Genomic DNA, 17,387 nt, shown 5'->3' on the forward strand with positions numbered 1-17,387 from the left:
AAATAAGGGAAGCTCTGCCATACAGTTTTAGTTTAAAAGCAGCATGTGTCTACAAATACCCGATTCTGGCTCTCCTGGAAAGGGTGCATGGGGTCCTTATTGTGATTGAATCCAGCAGAGATGGTGGGGAATGCTGAAATATGGCTTATGATAGCTATAACTAGGCTGCAGGAGAGCCGGTGGGAATTGGAGTACATTGCTAACACGCTTTTGCTATGAGGGCAGATCATTCCCACAGGCAGATTACCACAGTGCATCTAAATGGCTTTGAAATTTCTAATCCCAGTCTGCTTGCTGCAGTTTAGTGCTATGTCGGGTTCAGCAGCACTCAAAGACCACTAATAGGAGCTTTTATGCATGGTGGTGAACAGTTATTGAAATGTTAGTGGAACTTCTGTATCAAGGGTGTGCAATCTAGTCCCAATTCTATTTAACTCACAAGGTAGAAAACTGAGTTATGTGGAGAAGAGTAGGGTTTGCGGGAACTGAGATGGCCTTCCTTGTCAGCAGGTCAGATGAGCCATTTTTGTGGGACTTACTGGGGTAATGTGATTAATACAATTTAGTCTGAGAAATTGGTGCAGATGTGTCAATTTAAAAAGAAAAGAAAAAAAAAAAGCTGCGCCCCATCCCCTCTCCCCCAACAGTATGTTTCTGAGCAGTTTCTTTATTTTCTTTCTTTTTTCTCAAGATGGACTCAGTTCGATGAGTCTGATACTGGTCCAAGAATATAGAATTTGTGCATAGTGAGGAAGGGTTGGTATCTGATTCATGCAGCTGCAGTTTTTAGTGTGTCCACAGGATTTAAATATAGCAAATAATGCTGCATGGCTGCATGCCTTTACATTTTATATTGTACTGCCCCATATCATTGTGTATGCATTATATCCTTTTGATTTCTTAGATTTCATTAGTAAATGGAACAGGGTGCTAGTATGCCTAGCCCACAGTGCATGGCATGTGATTTGCATTTTCGTAAGTTTTCAGAAGCTTAAGCAGAAATCATTGTGTTAATAGTCTGCACTGCTGTTTGAGTAGAGTTGGTTTTGATTTCTAAGTCCACAGAACTGCAATCTGAGAAAGTCTTGTGACCTGTCAACAAAAAAATGACCTGAAAATTTCTTTGGCAGCAACAGAGAGGCTGTGTTCTGAAAATAACTGAATGGAAGTATACTCCTTGCAATTGGGCAGTAATGACCTTTAAAGGAATGCTGAGTCACTTTATAGGGGTCCTCTATAGGCTATGAAGATGACATGGCCCTTCATCCTCCTACTGATACACCAAATATTAATTTATCAAAGAATATTTGCTACTTTGTTTACTGCCAGTGTAAACATGTACCGGAGATACTGCCGGGGAACTAGTCCCCCCACAGAGGAACAAACAACCTCAGCAAGTAGTGCTCATCCCTGATACCACACCTTCCTTCCAAATACAAGAGGCTTTAACTGTGCTTTCTCTAACATAAGTGCTGTGGCATTAAAAGAAATTATAATGCTTGTAGCTTGTCTTTCAGACAGCTGATGACAGCAAAAAAGGCCAAGTTTATTTAATGTGTCTCTTGACAAATAATACATCAGTTTGATCTCTCACCCAGAAATCTAGTAAAGCTCCTTTCCTTGGTGCTTTTGGAAGCAGAAATTCTCCATCCATAAGCTACTTCCCTTTTAATTTGAAAAACACCAGAAGAACAATGTGAAGGGGCAGTGAGACAATATTCTCATTGTCCTTGCAGGCAATGGCAGAAAGTTCACCCAACTGTATTTTCTACTCCCATAAAAATACCCCATTGATAAATAGATCCCCAGGTATCAGTATAGGCCAAGCTTGGCCAAGCTCCTTTCACTTCAGCTCCCTGTCCTAGTAGTGATTGCTTGGTCTTGCCTCAAATTCTGGCACCTGAAGTGAATTAGTGATGTGGGTGGCAAATAAGCGCGGTCTCCCTGGATTTCGCTCAGCAGCCTGGCTGTTTGGAAATGGTGACTCTGCTCCTGTGGGCACTTGTTAAACCCTAGGACGCATGCAATCCTGGTAGATTCTTCAAAGGATTGGGAGGCCAGCTGGATGAGGCTCTCTGCTAGCAGTGTTTCCACTTTTTCCCCAATGAAGCACACAAAAGCTCTTATTGTCCCCCTGAAATGTCTTGCAGCGAGACTGCGTGATGTGCACACAGAACTGTTTCCCTGGGGAGGGGCTGAGACGCAAGGAACTGCAAGTAACGTTGGTTGTGCCTGTTCATGAGCTTCAGGACAGTGTTCGTTTACCGTAGTGATCATATTGGGAGAACCTGTGAGGAGCAGAATGAAGATATGGCTTGTAAGTCATCTTTTCTCTGTACTAACTGAAGGGAACCTAATGGCTTATGGGGAATGCTGGGGGAGAGTAATGAGTTTAAAAGCAGTGCCCTTGCTCATAACACAGTAAGTTTTGGTCTAGGGCATGTTGGAGTAGCTGAGAAGCAGAGCTAATGGCTACATAAATAGGTTGATACTTAGATTAGCGATTGTGCTTTGAGATCAAACAGCTGAAGAAACGAAGATTTAAACCTGATTCCTTCTGCATGTCAATATCTAATGATAAACCAACTCCACAACATGCTGAAATCCAGTAACCTTAAACAAAAGCTAAGTATATACCTTTTGAGAGAACAGGCAGAAAGAAAAGGAGGTCTTGACAGAAGAAAAATAAGTAAAAGAGCAAAAATAAGACACAAGAGAATAGAACCAGAAAGCATGAAACAAAAGCAAAACCAAATCCACTAATAAGAGAATTGTCAGACAGGAAAAGAAAAAGAGAGCAAACAGAGAGCAAGACAGAAGTAATGAGGCAGGGGGGAAATCGGATTCAAAATGAAATCTGGTAATAAAAGAACTGTCAGACATAAAACGAGCCAATGTATGACAGAGAAAAAAGAGCCGAGGAGTCAGAGCAAGGCAATCTTTGAAGAATTAAACTAACCAGATGTGGCCTCCAAAGGTAATTTGAAGAAAAGTTGATACTACTTCTGATTTCTAATGAAAAGCAAACTCTAAGAAGCACGTTTCTTTTATGCTCTAAGGAAAAAGGTGTTTGGTGGTTGTTGTTTTGTTTTGTTTTAAATAAGAAAGTTTGCAAAAAAAATCAGTGCTGTTTGCATTACTTTTTCAACAAGACAGTTTTGTAGCTAAGGCTGTCCTGAAAGCTGTTAAACTAATAAACTGTAATGGATCTTGTGGTTTGTGTACTGAATCTGGTGTGCTCAGACACTCACACTTACATGGATTACTTAAACTATCTGCATTAGTTTCCCGCATTTCAAAATACAGCATGTAGTGTGTGTGTATATATATATGTATCACTAAGACTCGAATGGAACAAAATTTAAAATGTTCATAAAGGCTTTGATTACGGAAAGCATTTTTCACCTTGCCGGACATTAGAAATACTCTTAAATGTAGTAAAGATCTTGACAGAAGCTACTGAGAGAATCTGAACTTTTCTCTGAAGACAAAGGTGAAAAGAAATCAGTGGAGGAAGTGGACTATTTTACTCAGGTAGAATAGTCATTGACTTCAAGGGATCTAGGGTTTGTTTTAATAGGCTGGCTCAAGAAACCCTGAAGTCTGCTTAAAATACTTGTAATGTTGGGATTCTCAAAACTCCTTATGTCCAAAGGATATTATACAATAAAAAATTAAATTCACATATTGGCAGTACAATATCTGGATGTGTACTGCCCGCTTCACAACCACTCCTTACTTACTAGCAGCAACGTTATTGGCGAGTGCGTATGGAAACAACCAGCTCAATACCGTATGGAAACTCACCATGTCTTTACTTACTACATTTTCGATCAGATCCTAAAATGGGTTCAGCTGAGATGTTACCAGCATTTTCATTCTTCAATCTTAGAATGCTTTCTCTCTTTCTGCTTGAGAGATCTGAGGATCTTTACGGAAGATACTTAAACATTGTAGTTGCTTTCTCTCACTTGTTCAAAATACAAAGCTTTTTCTTCCCATTTTGGGCAAACTGAATTCTCGTCTGTGCAGATTTATCAGAGGTGCTTATGAGTAGTTTAGCCGAACAGTCCCTTACTTGATGTATAGCATTCCACTTGACAACTGGTTATTTTACCTAGTTTCTTTTTCTTAGCTAGATGGCTAAAACTTCTCAAGTAGAAATAAAAACTAATATTAACAAAGAATTTACATATTTCCTCATGTACAAGAATATAGATATTTGCACAAAGTGTTGCTATTTCTCACATACAAATTTTGGAGGGAAATAATGGAAATGACAACTGATTCGCTAATATAGACAAACTGAGCAGGCAGTCTGAATGCAAGGTCAGGACCGCTGCAGAAAGAAGTCAACCCATGCCTTCCTATGTACTTCAGTGACCCTTGGAGGAAGCTCTTTGGAGTTTTAGTGATGTTAAAAATAACTTTATTCATTCTGTCTGCTTTCAGTTTTGAGGAGAACATAGAAGGATGTACTGGCTCTGTGGACACAATGTGTTTTTATTTTTATTTTTTCTTTTCCTTATTTTTTTTCTTTAGAAGAAACTAATGCATTTTCTGTGTATGTGGAAACTGAACGTTTATACTGGGATATACTTGAAATGGTATTTCTAGCTACATGTATGCAGCTATGTGGAAATTAGCAGGAAGGTGACATTTGGAGAACTCTTCCGAGAACACTTAGGGTGACAGTAGTGTATGAATAATAGAAGTGGTGCTTGCAGAGAGTTTTCTCTTGTGAGATTTGTCACATCCTAATTTATCGTGTCTGATGCACTCAAAGTAGTAAGTTACCTCAAGGTACCTTACAATTAGTCACTGTTGTAGGTTAATCTGCTTGGAGTTTTTCTGGGGAGTCGGGATGTGTGGGAAGTGTTCAGAATGTTTGTCTGGTTGGCTGGACAGAAAGATTCAGAAATGTAGGTTGAAAATACGATTCCGTTAGGTAAATTTGGGTTTGAAGGTGTATTCTTGGTCCTATTTGCAGCTTAGAAAATGGTGCTTGTCTACAGTATAGTCTTCTCTTGAAAGATCATTTAAGAGTGCTCTTGAAAATGAGCTTGAGTCTAAGAAATTTGGTCTTCACACTGAAGTTCTGGATCTCAGATGATTCCTCCGATGAAATGCACATCATATTTGGAGGTGAGGTTAATAATTTATAGAACTGTATTGGAATTAAGCTACCTAGGCTTTCATGTGCTTATCAGGCAACTGCATGCAGAATGAGGCCTTAAGGATTAAACTTTTGATGGTGGCAATAAATAATGTAGAAAATTCAAATGTTGAATGCAGAAGAGACTTCAATCAGGCAGAACCTTGCTGAGATTTCTTTTCACACTGCTCTGTTCGTATTCTCTCCACTGTTGTTCCTAAAACTAGTGGGCCTCCTCTTGAGAATTTTGTTGAGTCATATGTATACTTTGGTGAGTTTAAAAATGAATACTCAATTTCAAGGCAAAATGAAAATGCAGGAGGATGGAACCCTGCCCAGGTCAGGTCCCAAGGTGAACATCAGTGCATTTCACTGAACAATTTCTACCCTGAGTTATCGTGTAAATTATAATGCAATAGTGAAACTCCTGTGGGATTTGAAATCAATAGGGCAAGAGTAGAATTACACATTTGTTGCATTTATTTTTATTTGTTTTAAAGAGGGAGCTCTTCTATTACATTTTTATCCAGCATATAACACTGCTTTAATAGGTAGTCCAGCTAGCAAGTCCTTTAAAAATGTTAAAAGGAAGAAGACAGACAAGAATTCAAAAGCCAAAACATCAAGCAGTGACAGAGTTGTTGAGCTGTGAAACCTTTAACTCTGTATCCTTTTGGATTTCCTTTATAATGGAGCCATTATAACCTCCATCTAGCTGTCAGCCATTACAAGAACTGGCCTCAAAGTCCAGAGCTTCTATGTAGAAACAAGAAATAGAATTATTTTGGGCTCCTAATGAGTAACCTGGGAAAAACTTTAGCTTGCATGGTGGGTGATGTTTCCCCACTTACACGTAGGACTTTGGTGGCACAGTTCCTGACTTTTAGTAAGTGCATTTCTTAAGAACCCCTTTACTCTGTATCTGCAGAGATAAAACTGTTGGCTAGGATTTAGAAAACATTACAACAAACTGGATCATTGCTTAGGTACTGTCAAGATACAGGCACTCATAGGAATGTAGAAACCAGACCACCTTTTCCTAGTGTCCGAGTCTAGTCAGTGCCATTCTCAGGGGATATAAGGTCTTTTGTCTTTCACCATGAGGACAAGCCTCTGGGGATGACCGTGCTTCTGTGTAGGGCTTAAACAGGCATGCTACAAATGTACCCAAACCATTTTGCTTGGGATGGGGCATGCTTGAACAGGTGGTCAATGAACTACCTCCTCAGCTCAGTTGCATGCCTGGTTGCTAACTCTTATGAGAAATATTTTGTCTTAGAAACAAAAATACTCAACTGTGATGAGAGGAAACAGATTGAAGTTGCTGAATAGTGTCTCCTTCCCAGACTGATGTGACAAAACTTTACACTCTGCAGCCAGGAAACAGTGCTGGTGTGTGTCAGGGGTGCTGTAATGTTGTTCTCTCTGAAAAGTCCCCAAGGTCCTCGTAAGACATACTAGGGCTGTACTTGCACAGTGTTGAGCAAGGGTCTGCCTGCTCCATAGGATGGACAAAGCGCTTGCTAAAATCTGCAGTTTACTCATTTGATGTGTACGTTGCCATCAAAGTCTATTCTTTCAGCCTGCCTTTAATCGATGTTCCATAGGAAGGAGACTATTCTGCCGTGCCAGGGACCTGGGGCAGGTGGATCTCTCTGATCCTTCAGGAGTGTGCGTTTCCATGGTTGGGTAACACATGAATGGCTGCACAGAGAGGAAAGGCCGCACATCACTTGTGTTGCTGCTCCAGACAGGCTATGCTTCTGCTGTTCACATACAGCTACATCTAATACAGTGAATGCAATTATGGGTAGAGGCTGCTGATGATCCAGTTAACAGTTAATGTTACTTGCTCGTATGTTTTATCCCATACCTCTTGATGTCAAGAGGTCAAAGTTTAACTCTCTGTTCATGACTTCCTAAAAATGCTCTGAACTTTCTATTTGCTGAAAGGGGTCAAAGTATAGCTGGCCAATTTTCTACCAGTGTTAATCGAAAGTTTTCTGTCACTGAAATTTACTGTAACTGAAACAACAGAAATGTTGTGAGAGGCCCACTGCGTGTTGCTCATTTAGAGAACATTGAGTTGGTAAGTGTCATTTCTGTTGGAGTACAAAGTCACTTACCTCTGTGCATTCCTTTGCAAACAGTTATTATTGCTGTCTGGTTATTTTGGATACTAACTTTAATATATTTCCTTTTTGGCATGGAAATATAACCCTTGTAACACAGTGTACCACAAAACAAAAAACAGCAGGCAGAAAAGGCTAAATGTGAAGATGTGACCTTTCAAAAAATCTACCTATAGGCTATGGCTGACTGCAACTGCCACAGAAGATTCAGTTTTGTAAGTGCTATGGCTAGGGAAGGACTAATGGCTTTTATTTGGTGAGAGAAGGATTTCTGCTCTATCTGAAGAATGATAATGGCAGAAAAGCTGAGGGACAAATTTAGGCTCTTCACAGAAAAACACTGTTTGACTATAAAAAGAAAATAAAAAATAGAGGGTTTTTTTCAGTGGTAGAAGCTGAGGAGACTGGGTACTGTTGGAGTTTAAAAATGTGTATTTTGCACAGTCTACAAGAGTAGATTCACATCTCACAAGTGAAAACCACACAATTCAGAAACAGTGTTACAAAAACGGTGTCTGAAATACAACTGCAGCAAAGCAGAAAGGAAGTTAAAAGCCAGGCTTCCATGAAATACTGGATATTCCCACTCCTGGGAACAGAATCTTTAAGGATTTTAAACTTATGAACTGAAAATTGCTTATCCAAAGAACACATGTTTTTAATTTGGTTCATAAAATTGAAAGTGAGATTTGCATAGGAAATAGTCAAGAAAGCCAGTCGTCTTAGTTTGAATAGGATTCTGTGCGGGAGTTAGACGTAGCAGAAACTATTTTGAGCTTGCCAAAGTAGAAGCAAATTCCCAGACTGTATTACTGGGAAAAATATGTAGCTGACATTTTATCAGTTACCATCAAAAGCAGCAAGGGCTAAAAAGATGCCTTGGCGATTTAGTTGGAGCTCTGTGTTTGAGCTGAAGCATGGTTTGTTTTTCAAGACCCAAAATGTGATCTAGACTTGCAACAATGATGCTATTCCATTCAGTGCAGGTGGGCTTACTGAATGGCAGCACTCAAAGAACAGTGCAGCCTTTTAAATAGATAATAGTGTTGCTGATGAGACCATTTTGAGAGTCTTAAAGCTGTTGCAAAACAATGGAAATTGTGCCACGGAGTTCAAGCAATATAGTCTACTTCTGTGAAATTGCTATATACAGAGCATGAGCCAATCAATGAAGCTGCGGCGTTTCTTCCCAAGGGAAAGAACTCTCCAGAGGCAAGCCATTGAGAACGGAACTAAATGCCAGTAAATGAAAGGTGTGAGAGCTGGAATTAAAGCAGGCTCTTCAGACAGATTGCTGATGCAATGGCAGGGGAAGGAGGCTTGCAGACAAGCAGCCAGCTTTGTGCATATTCCAAGAATGCTGCCAGTGGAAATGCTTTCAGGGCTCTGTGTGAAGAGGGAGCATGTGGGGAAAACCTGAAGAGGCAGCGGAGCAATACACCTGCGAGACAAACACTGGCAGGCAAACTCCAGTCCTCTGAAGTTTTGTGCTATCCAGGGAAACTATAAGATTCATGGAAACAAGGTTATTACAGCATTTGAGTTAGAAGGACTAAGTTATGTTTCTTATTTACTTCCCAAGTAACAATCCCAGAATAGCTATGCATATTGGTATAGTGCTCCTTCATCACAGTAATTACCCAAGTCCAGTATGATGTTGGAATCGAGGTGTGCTGTTTCTGGAGTTGGTGGCTAGACAGTGATTTCACCTGTTGACGGTTTAGAAAACATGAAGTCACTGGAAACAGAAGGCTGGCTTGATATAAGCTTGCCTTATGTTGGATATTATTGATGAAACAGGAAGGCCTGCTTATTAGAGAACTAGGAATAAAATCTTGGAACAGAAAGCTTATTTTTTCAGTTTGCAGAAGGCTGTCTGAGGTCCAAAGTGGTACATATTTTGAAGGCCCATTATTGTCAGTTTTTCTAGTTAGATGTTACAGAATGCTTCTGTACATCCTTACAGTCTGCAGCACACCAGCAAACTGACAATATTCTCTGTGCTTGTCTATTCTGTGGTCAGTATATTTGGTAAAAACTCTTTAAAACATTAAGGGAGAGCTGCAGTTGAATAGCTTGGATCATAGAAATGCTGTACCTGATTTTTTCAATGTATCTAATCCTTTGGTATAGTGAAATACAGTTGGTTTTTTGTAGATTTAGATGCCTCACCCCCCGAATCCTCTCTAAATGTAATTGAGCCCACTTATTCTAGTTAGGCTCTGAGTAGCAGGTCACAGTGACACTGCGTTACCCAGCTAGTGCAGTATAATGTAAAGATATTACAAAGTGATTACTAACTAGACCCTCAGTTCTATAGTCTTCCGAGTATCTCAGTTAAGTCACTTGTAATTCGTATTATTTATGCCTGTGTTTTCCTCTTTTGCTTTCCCATGTTTTATTCTCTTTTTCACTGTCAAAATCTGACATTAGCCTACATGTGCACTCAGAATCACCAGGGCAGAAATATTAGACCTGCTGAGTGTAGAACATGTTCTGGTATCGCAGCAGAGACGTGGATGCTGGTATAATAAAAATCCAAGAAGTGTGAGTACATAATTCTTTCCCTACCTCAAAAAAAAAAGTCTCCTTTAGTGAATTTTATTGGACATTATTGACTGCTGTGTAGGCTGAAAGTCTGATTCGGTGTTCTTTTGGTGAGAAAATTACAGCAAGTTATCTCACCATCTGTGATACTCATGTGGACTCTTCAGAGGAATGGCACAGTTGTTATCAATCAAATTGCTTTATCAAACAGACCTCTGCACTATCAGAAGAGTGTGTTCACAGGACAAAATAGAGAAAAATTATATAATGTATTACTCTCCCCTTTTCCTCCTTAAGATGCTTGGGTCCTTGATTTACTGCTGTCCAGGAAGGCAGGTTTGCTGAATTCATGTGTGTAAAACACTTGAGATGCACATTCTGTACGATACCCTCGCAAAATGCTTTCCTCAATGATTCCCTGCAGCAGTTGTACAAATCAGAAATGTAAGTCTGTAGGCTGTAATCCTTTAAGACAGCTTTCTCAATCTTGTGGGCTGAGGTATAATCAGACAGCATTTCCAGAACATGCCAAACCAAATGGGAGCAGACATTTTCCTACACATTAAATGGGCTTTTTCAAGATGTTATTGTTAAAATCTTAAACCAAAATGTTAATTGAACAATATCAGACGCTTGCACGCCTCTATCTCTTCTCCTTAACTTAAATTGAGTTTAACAATGCAAATGTCTCTCAAGCCAGCTAGCCAAAGCCTGGGAATGTGGAACAGTTGTCTCTAGTGAATCTTCTCTGTTTTTCTTTCGTTAATTAAATATTCAACATTGTAGCATCCTCATTTCTCACTTGTTTGAACTGGATCAGCTTCCATTCTCAGAACATTTCAATGCACCAATTCCTTGTAATCACATTGCTGCCTTGAGGATGTATTTAAGCACATCTCTGGGAATAGAAGCTGTGTAGTTCTATCCACATGCATTGTATATCCCCAAATTTCAGGACTCCTTTTTTTTCTTTTGTTCGCCTGCACCCCATCCCTGGCTTTTTGTATAAGCCTCCCATGCACCCAAACCTCATGCAATGTATTTTGCCCTTCATCTCTAGTGAGATGCCAGAATAGCATGATTGTCTAACGATGTATTTTTGTATATTTATCAGTTTGTAGCTTTTACCAGTGATATAAAAGGTAACACAAGCTAATAAAGATCAATGACTTACTCTAGTATATGCATCTTTCAGCCTCTCATTTAGTTAATGGGATTTTAAAAACTTAATTGTTGCTTAATTTTGAACAGAATTCTTTTCATTGATGAAAATCAGGAATAGTTCAGTTGGCATGAATTGGAATACATCTTATTAGCTGGTGTGTATGAAGAGAAAATCAAGCTCTGTCTGTGCAATGTGATTGTGGAACTGTTTGACATGATTTAACAAATATGTGCATTTCTATTAAAGCATCTTCTGAAGTAAATTTGAGGTACGCATGTATAATGGCACGTAGGGTTCTAACTTCAGCTAGTCGTGTCTGATGAGATACTGAGAGAGTCTGAGAATTTCTTTACAAGACTGGTGATATTTGAGGAAGCAAGTTTTTCTCCACAGTGGTGATCTAATGTGCGTTTTATTCTCCTTGTACACTCCTGCTCACCTGCTCTCTCTTGCTGTAATCTTGGCATGCAAGATGGCAAACAATCTGTCAAGTCTCGAGCTGTGTGCATGTGCTGGTCAGCCAGCAAAATGTCAAGCAAAACATTGAATAGCTGAGTTGTGCCTATCTGACCTCAAGTGTGAGTGCTGATCTGATCAGCTGCTGGTTTTTCTCTTGGGAATGTTACCTCTGAGTTAAGAAACCAGCCTAACACTCGTTATGATTTTGTCAAAATCTGCAAATGCATACCTAGTTTATCAGGGGCAGAAAGGAGGGATAGGAGACAGAGAAGTCATGTTCAAGTTATTAACATAAAAAACAACAACCCAAAACCAAACAACAACAAAAAAACACTCGAAAAAACAATGTTAGCATGTTTTCAGCAGTGAGTTCTTATATTAAAGATGTTTATTTCCTGTAGACCTTATTTTTCATGTAACAGTGAACTAGTTAATGCTTATATACTTCCAACAAGTGGAATTAAAATTGTGTAACATGCACTTGTCTTTGGCAACAATTCAAGAAAAATCCTTTTTGGATTGGAAGCATTAAATTCCATCTTAGTTGCTTTAAAATGTTGGGGTTTTTTCTGGCCATGCTGCTCAATATAGTTACAACCATGAATTCCTGCATGGCCCTGGCTTTGTTATGGAATTTGCTAAAGCCCACGTGGATCCAGAATTAGAATATTCCAGCCTACTTTACTAAATAAGTCTCTAAAGGCCTTTTGCTGTTACAGTGTACTTAAGTACTACAAAAAAAATTATTCAGTACTCAGTAAGTTGGATCCTGTCTTAGTGTTCCTAAGAAATGAAGACTGCCAAAAAATGCTTATAAATTCTTGTGATGAACAGGTGGAGCATTGATGTTCTTTCCTATCCTCAAGCATGGAGATAAATGAGGAAAAATCCATACTTTAAATGTTGTTTATTTTAAAATTGTGATGTGCAAGAACCAGTAAGGAAGTAACTAGAACAATCACTATTCAAGTTTTGTCAGAAAGAACACTTATACAGCCATAGTGTTTATCTGTCTATCCAGTCTTCTTCTCCAAATAACTTCTGCATTTCCAGATCATCTCAGAGGTGCTTACATTCTTAAGACTTTTGTGAATGTTAGTGACAATTTAGAAGAGGAGGATCGCAAGTAAGTTCCCAGGTGCCAGTAAGGCAGACAAAGCTGAGCTATAGTACACACTCTGCTTGGCTGCAGCTGCCAGCTAATCAACGCAGATGTAATTTGTTAGTGACTACGGTGTATGCTGTCTCTGGCCTGGGGAGAGTGTCTTAGAGGACATAGTTTCATTATTTCCATTATTCATGGAACATCTTGTAATGCTAAATGATATACATGTAGCGGGAAGATGGAAAACTCATCTCTGTTTGATCATAAACTGCAGTAACCTCCAGGGACTAATGAGTATAATATTGCTTCATGCTATTGCCGAGGCCCAATGACAAACAGAAAGTCCACAGCTAGATGCAGATGAGAAATCATCCATCTGTACTCTGACTGTCTTTGGTCTGACATTACAATTAAGTAATTGCAAAGGGTGAGCAGTGTATGTGTGCATGCACGTGCACACGGATATCTTTGCTCTGGTACTTGTTTCTCTCATTTGCAATCCACATGAAAACTGAGAGGATTTCTGACTTCCATTAGTAATGTTATCATTGCCGTTATATTCTGAACAAGTGCACTGTTTGTACTGATACAGAATCTTTCCCATGAGGCTCTCCTGTTTAAATATCCTCCTTTTGTTTGAAATAAAAGACACTTTAAGTTTTCATTTTTCTTTTACTTCTGCCTCCTTTGGATGTTAAAGAATAAGGTATCCTATTAATTCTGCTTGTAGGACTTCATTCTGCTCTCACAGGACCGTTACTGCATCTTAAACTGTGCATGCGTTGGGGGGGTATCCTGCTTTGTTCTCTTTGTCACTGTATGCCAAAGTGTTCTACTACCAGAAAATGAATCATTAGGCCTACAATCTTTTTATCACACCGGCTAAAAGACTAGCCAGGAAACCAGTGCATCAGGAAGAAACAAGATCAGACTAAGAGCCTGTTGTTTTACAGCAGCAGTGTGTGGCTGTCCAACACCTTTTAGGTCTGGTTGCCAGCTCTCCTACTGCTTCTGCTTCTGTTGAAAGATGACTTAGGGAGCAAATCTGTGTGGTCAGCTCTGGATGATCAAAGCAGGAGAAAATCAAAGAAAAAGCAATGAGGATGCGAGTTTAAAAGAAATGGATGGAAAGGGGGAGGTGTGGATAATGAGTTTCTTAACCTCATCTGCAAGCCCCAGTTTCAAATTTCTTTATGATGAACAGTCAAAGTGGTCTGTCAGCAATATGTGGCTTTTATTGGAACAGTCTTTAGTGAGCTAGGATGTCTCTCAGAAGTTAGGAGAAATGTCCTTGTTCTCTTGGCAAATTTAGGGTTAAATGTCTGTAGTGACCACCTGCTGCACCTGCAGATTTCTGGATGCATGCAGGCTTCTAGAATCATTGTATGTGTTGCCAGTGGAGTCTGGACAGAGACTGATCTTCCACCCATGTAGGTATTTCTTCTCAAATAGCAATGGTGCAACAAATAAGAGGCATTTTCAGATGCATCTGTCTCTTTATGTGGCTTGCTGTCCATTCATTTCTTGGTGCCTCATGCTTAATAGCCTCTCTAATAAAAAAAGAAAATCGATTTCACTAGATTTCCTGGAGAGAAGCAGAAGTACAGGTAGTGGTTTTGGTGGAGTTTATTCTTGAAGCTTTCTTATAAAAGAACTCCAGGCCAGGCCTTACTGAATGCCACTCCAAATACTTCTGACGGGGGGTCAAGGGCCATACTGCGAGGTCTTCCTTCCACTGACCCTCTGGTGCACATTCCATCTGAATTCAGCACATTTAGCATCTACTACATAGTCTATCAGAAACATGCAGTATTTCCCCAAGAAAAAGTGTTCTTCCTTGGTGCTATAAGCTGTCGTAAAATTATAGCTAAAGCAATGGTGTTTATCATGTTCTGTTAAGCAATACATTGCACTATGTAGGAGTTAAAACTAACTGGGGTTCAAGGGATGGGAAGAAGGCTGAGAGAGTTGGGGCTGTTCAGCCTGGAGAAGAGAAGGCTGCGGGGAGACCTTATTGCAGCCTGCCAGTACCTGAAGGGGGCCTATAGGAAAGACGGGGAAGATATTTTCAGCAGGACTTGTTGCGATAGGACAAGGAACAATGGCTTTAAACTAGGGGAGGGTGGATTTAGACTGGATATAAGGAAGAAATTTTTTATGATAAGGATGGTGAAGCACTGGCACAGGTTGCCCAGAGAAGTAGTGGAGGCCCCATCGCTGGAAACATTCAAGGCCAGGTTGGACGGGGCTCTGAGCAACCTGGTCTAGTTGAAGATGTCCCTGCTCACTGCAGAGGGGTTGGACTAGATGACCACTAAAGGTCCCTTCCAACCCAAAGCATTCTGTGATTGTAAGGTTCTTTGTCTTCTATCCACCCTTTCCTTGTTTAGTCACAATATTATAAATGTACATCTGTTCAGTGTGATCTTTAATGAAGTCTTGGGATGCAAGATTCTAGGTGTTTCAGTTCAGTGATCTGCTTTTGTTCTGCACAGTGTCTGCATTAAAAGCCTGGATGTCATAAAATATGGTGCAGGAATCTTCACGTGGGGGAATGCCATCGTAGAGCAGAATAGCACTTTCCATCCATCTGTGCTTACAGGGTGTTCCTGGGAGTCTGTGTGTGCTTAAAACCAATTCTGTCCTCTCTTCAGCTCTTGAAACAGAACATTTTGATAGCCTCTCAGTATATTATGAAGAGGTTTTGCAGATAAGAGCTCCATCCCTCACAACTGAAAACATTTTACAATTTATTAGGCAGATAGTGCAATGTGACATATAGCTCATCAGAAAACACAGTGACTAATTTCCATTGAAAATTTACATGTGAACACAAGATTCTAGTCTTGATTACTTCCCATTCATTGTGTAGTGGATGGTATTGCTGTCATAAAGACCTTACAATTAAATTCTTAAACCTAGGAACTGGATACATGTTTGGGACAGATCTAATCTGGAATGTGTAGAAATTTATTTCACATGATGGAAAGGTGAGGAAAATTTGCAAACCTCTGCTTAAATGTTTTATTTTTCTTCCTTACTGTATGTATTTATTGCCAGCTACTGCTTAGGGTTAAATACTTGCCCAAGGCGATACAGTTTGCCAGCAGAATAGGTTACAAGTGAAATGAGTTGTAAGAAGTGTTCTTTATATGAGGCTCTATTATTTGAGTGGCACAGTGCTTCTCACGTAGAAGCTCTACAATTCAGAGATTTTTACTTATACCCACTTTCAATTTGTGGTCATCTTAAGCGATTATACGGACTATATAAAAAAACAATCTACTTAGATTTTTTTTTTTCTTCTCCTGCTTCTTGCAGCACTCCAGGATGTTGGAGTTTCCGTAAGATTATGCATTCTTAGTTAGACTTTGTCTAGTGACTGGAAGTTCAAGGTTCACATCTGCTCAGAATAATATTGCCTATTAATTATTCTCTCACAATAGCTTTGCAAGCAAATGTCATGGGTCAGGATGATTTACACTTCCTTGAAATTAATCTAATTAATAGATAATTTTAGTGTTGTACTTTCTAAAAAGATGATAGAGTTCAACAATAATGGACTCTGCTATGGATTTTTCTATCTATTAATATCATTATAGATCAAATTTGGTGATCAAATTAAATCCTAGATAGGTATTAAAAACCTTTGATGAAATGGTATTTTTTTTAAATCTCATTCCAGTACTGTAGTAATTGTGCTGCATAGGAGGAGAGAATAAAATGAATCAAACCTAATTTATTCATTACTAGACAACAGCATAATTAAAAAAAATGAAATTTTGCATTTAGTAATGTGATGACCTGACCTGTTTTGAATCTTAGATAGTTTGAGTAACTGACAAATTTTGAACTGCTTTGCATTTTCATCAGATTGTTTTTGAATTTGTGCCTTAGTGAACTATTATTGTATCATTTTTTTCCTTCTGATGCAATTTTTAATGGGCTATTAGTTCATCTTATTGACCTTGTTTATTCTTAAGAGCAGCTTTGTTTGCTCTTGTATTGGGTTTACAATGTGGTTAAAACAAGAGCAAACCATTTACCCCTATATAATAGAACAACAACATTTCATCCTTGTCAGTAGCATAGCCTGCTGTGGCCATGCTCTTGCTGCAGGTGCTAAAGGGTGTCTTTTTAGGTCTTTATTTTTTTCGCAGTGCAGAGGAGAGGCTTGTGTGCCAGGACTGGTTGTTTAATTGCTGTATGGGTTTTTTTGCTGCACAGTTGATTTGTTGCAACCTCTCTGATTCTCCTTTCTCCTAGGTCTCTGTGCAGTAAAACAGTCTAGTAATTTCTCAGTGATTTTTCTATGTATAAATATTGTGTAGACATCTATCCTGTGGTCAGGGGAGCCAGCGAAAACTCTGAGATTTTTAACCAATGCAGAACTTTCCTATAGATTTCAGTTGTTTTTAGATCACCAGAGGGAAACACTTTGAGTGTAAGAGAGGAAGATGCATTACTTCTCCATTTTTGTGAGCATTCAATAACAAGAGACAAAAGTGAAAGATGAGCAGCAAATGTCTTTCTGTACTTATTTAAACTGATTTTATCATCGCCAGTTTTATGATGTCACAAAATCTCTTTTTCCTTTCACTTTAAAGGGATATGTCAGCTGCTGTCTCTTTGAGGTGACAGTATGAGGCTTTTAGGAGCTGACAGCCCTGGTGCTCAATAAAAAAAAAGGCAGAAGATGATTGAAATAAAATGTCCATAACCCTAGTAGTTTACTTAATAGTCTAATGTCTTGTACATTTTTACCCTTCAGTGGGTAACATATGACATTCCTTGGTATGATCTTCGTCAAAGTTTGAGAGGCTG

General features: G+C 39.2%; 1 protein-coding gene across 1 annotated transcript in view; it reads left to right on the top strand.

Moving 5' to 3' along the window:
• Positions 1-17,387, top strand: part of ST6GALNAC3 (ST6 N-acetylgalactosaminide alpha-2,6-sialyltransferase 3) — a 232,240-nt gene that overhangs the window by 75,095 nt on the left and 139,758 nt on the right. The window lies entirely within an intron of this gene.

This window comes from Opisthocomus hoazin, chromosome 6, assembly GCF_030867145.1.
Source record: "Opisthocomus hoazin isolate bOpiHoa1 chromosome 6, bOpiHoa1.hap1, whole genome shotgun sequence".
Classification (NCBI taxonomy): domain Eukaryota; kingdom Metazoa; phylum Chordata; class Aves; order Opisthocomiformes; family Opisthocomidae; genus Opisthocomus; species Opisthocomus hoazin.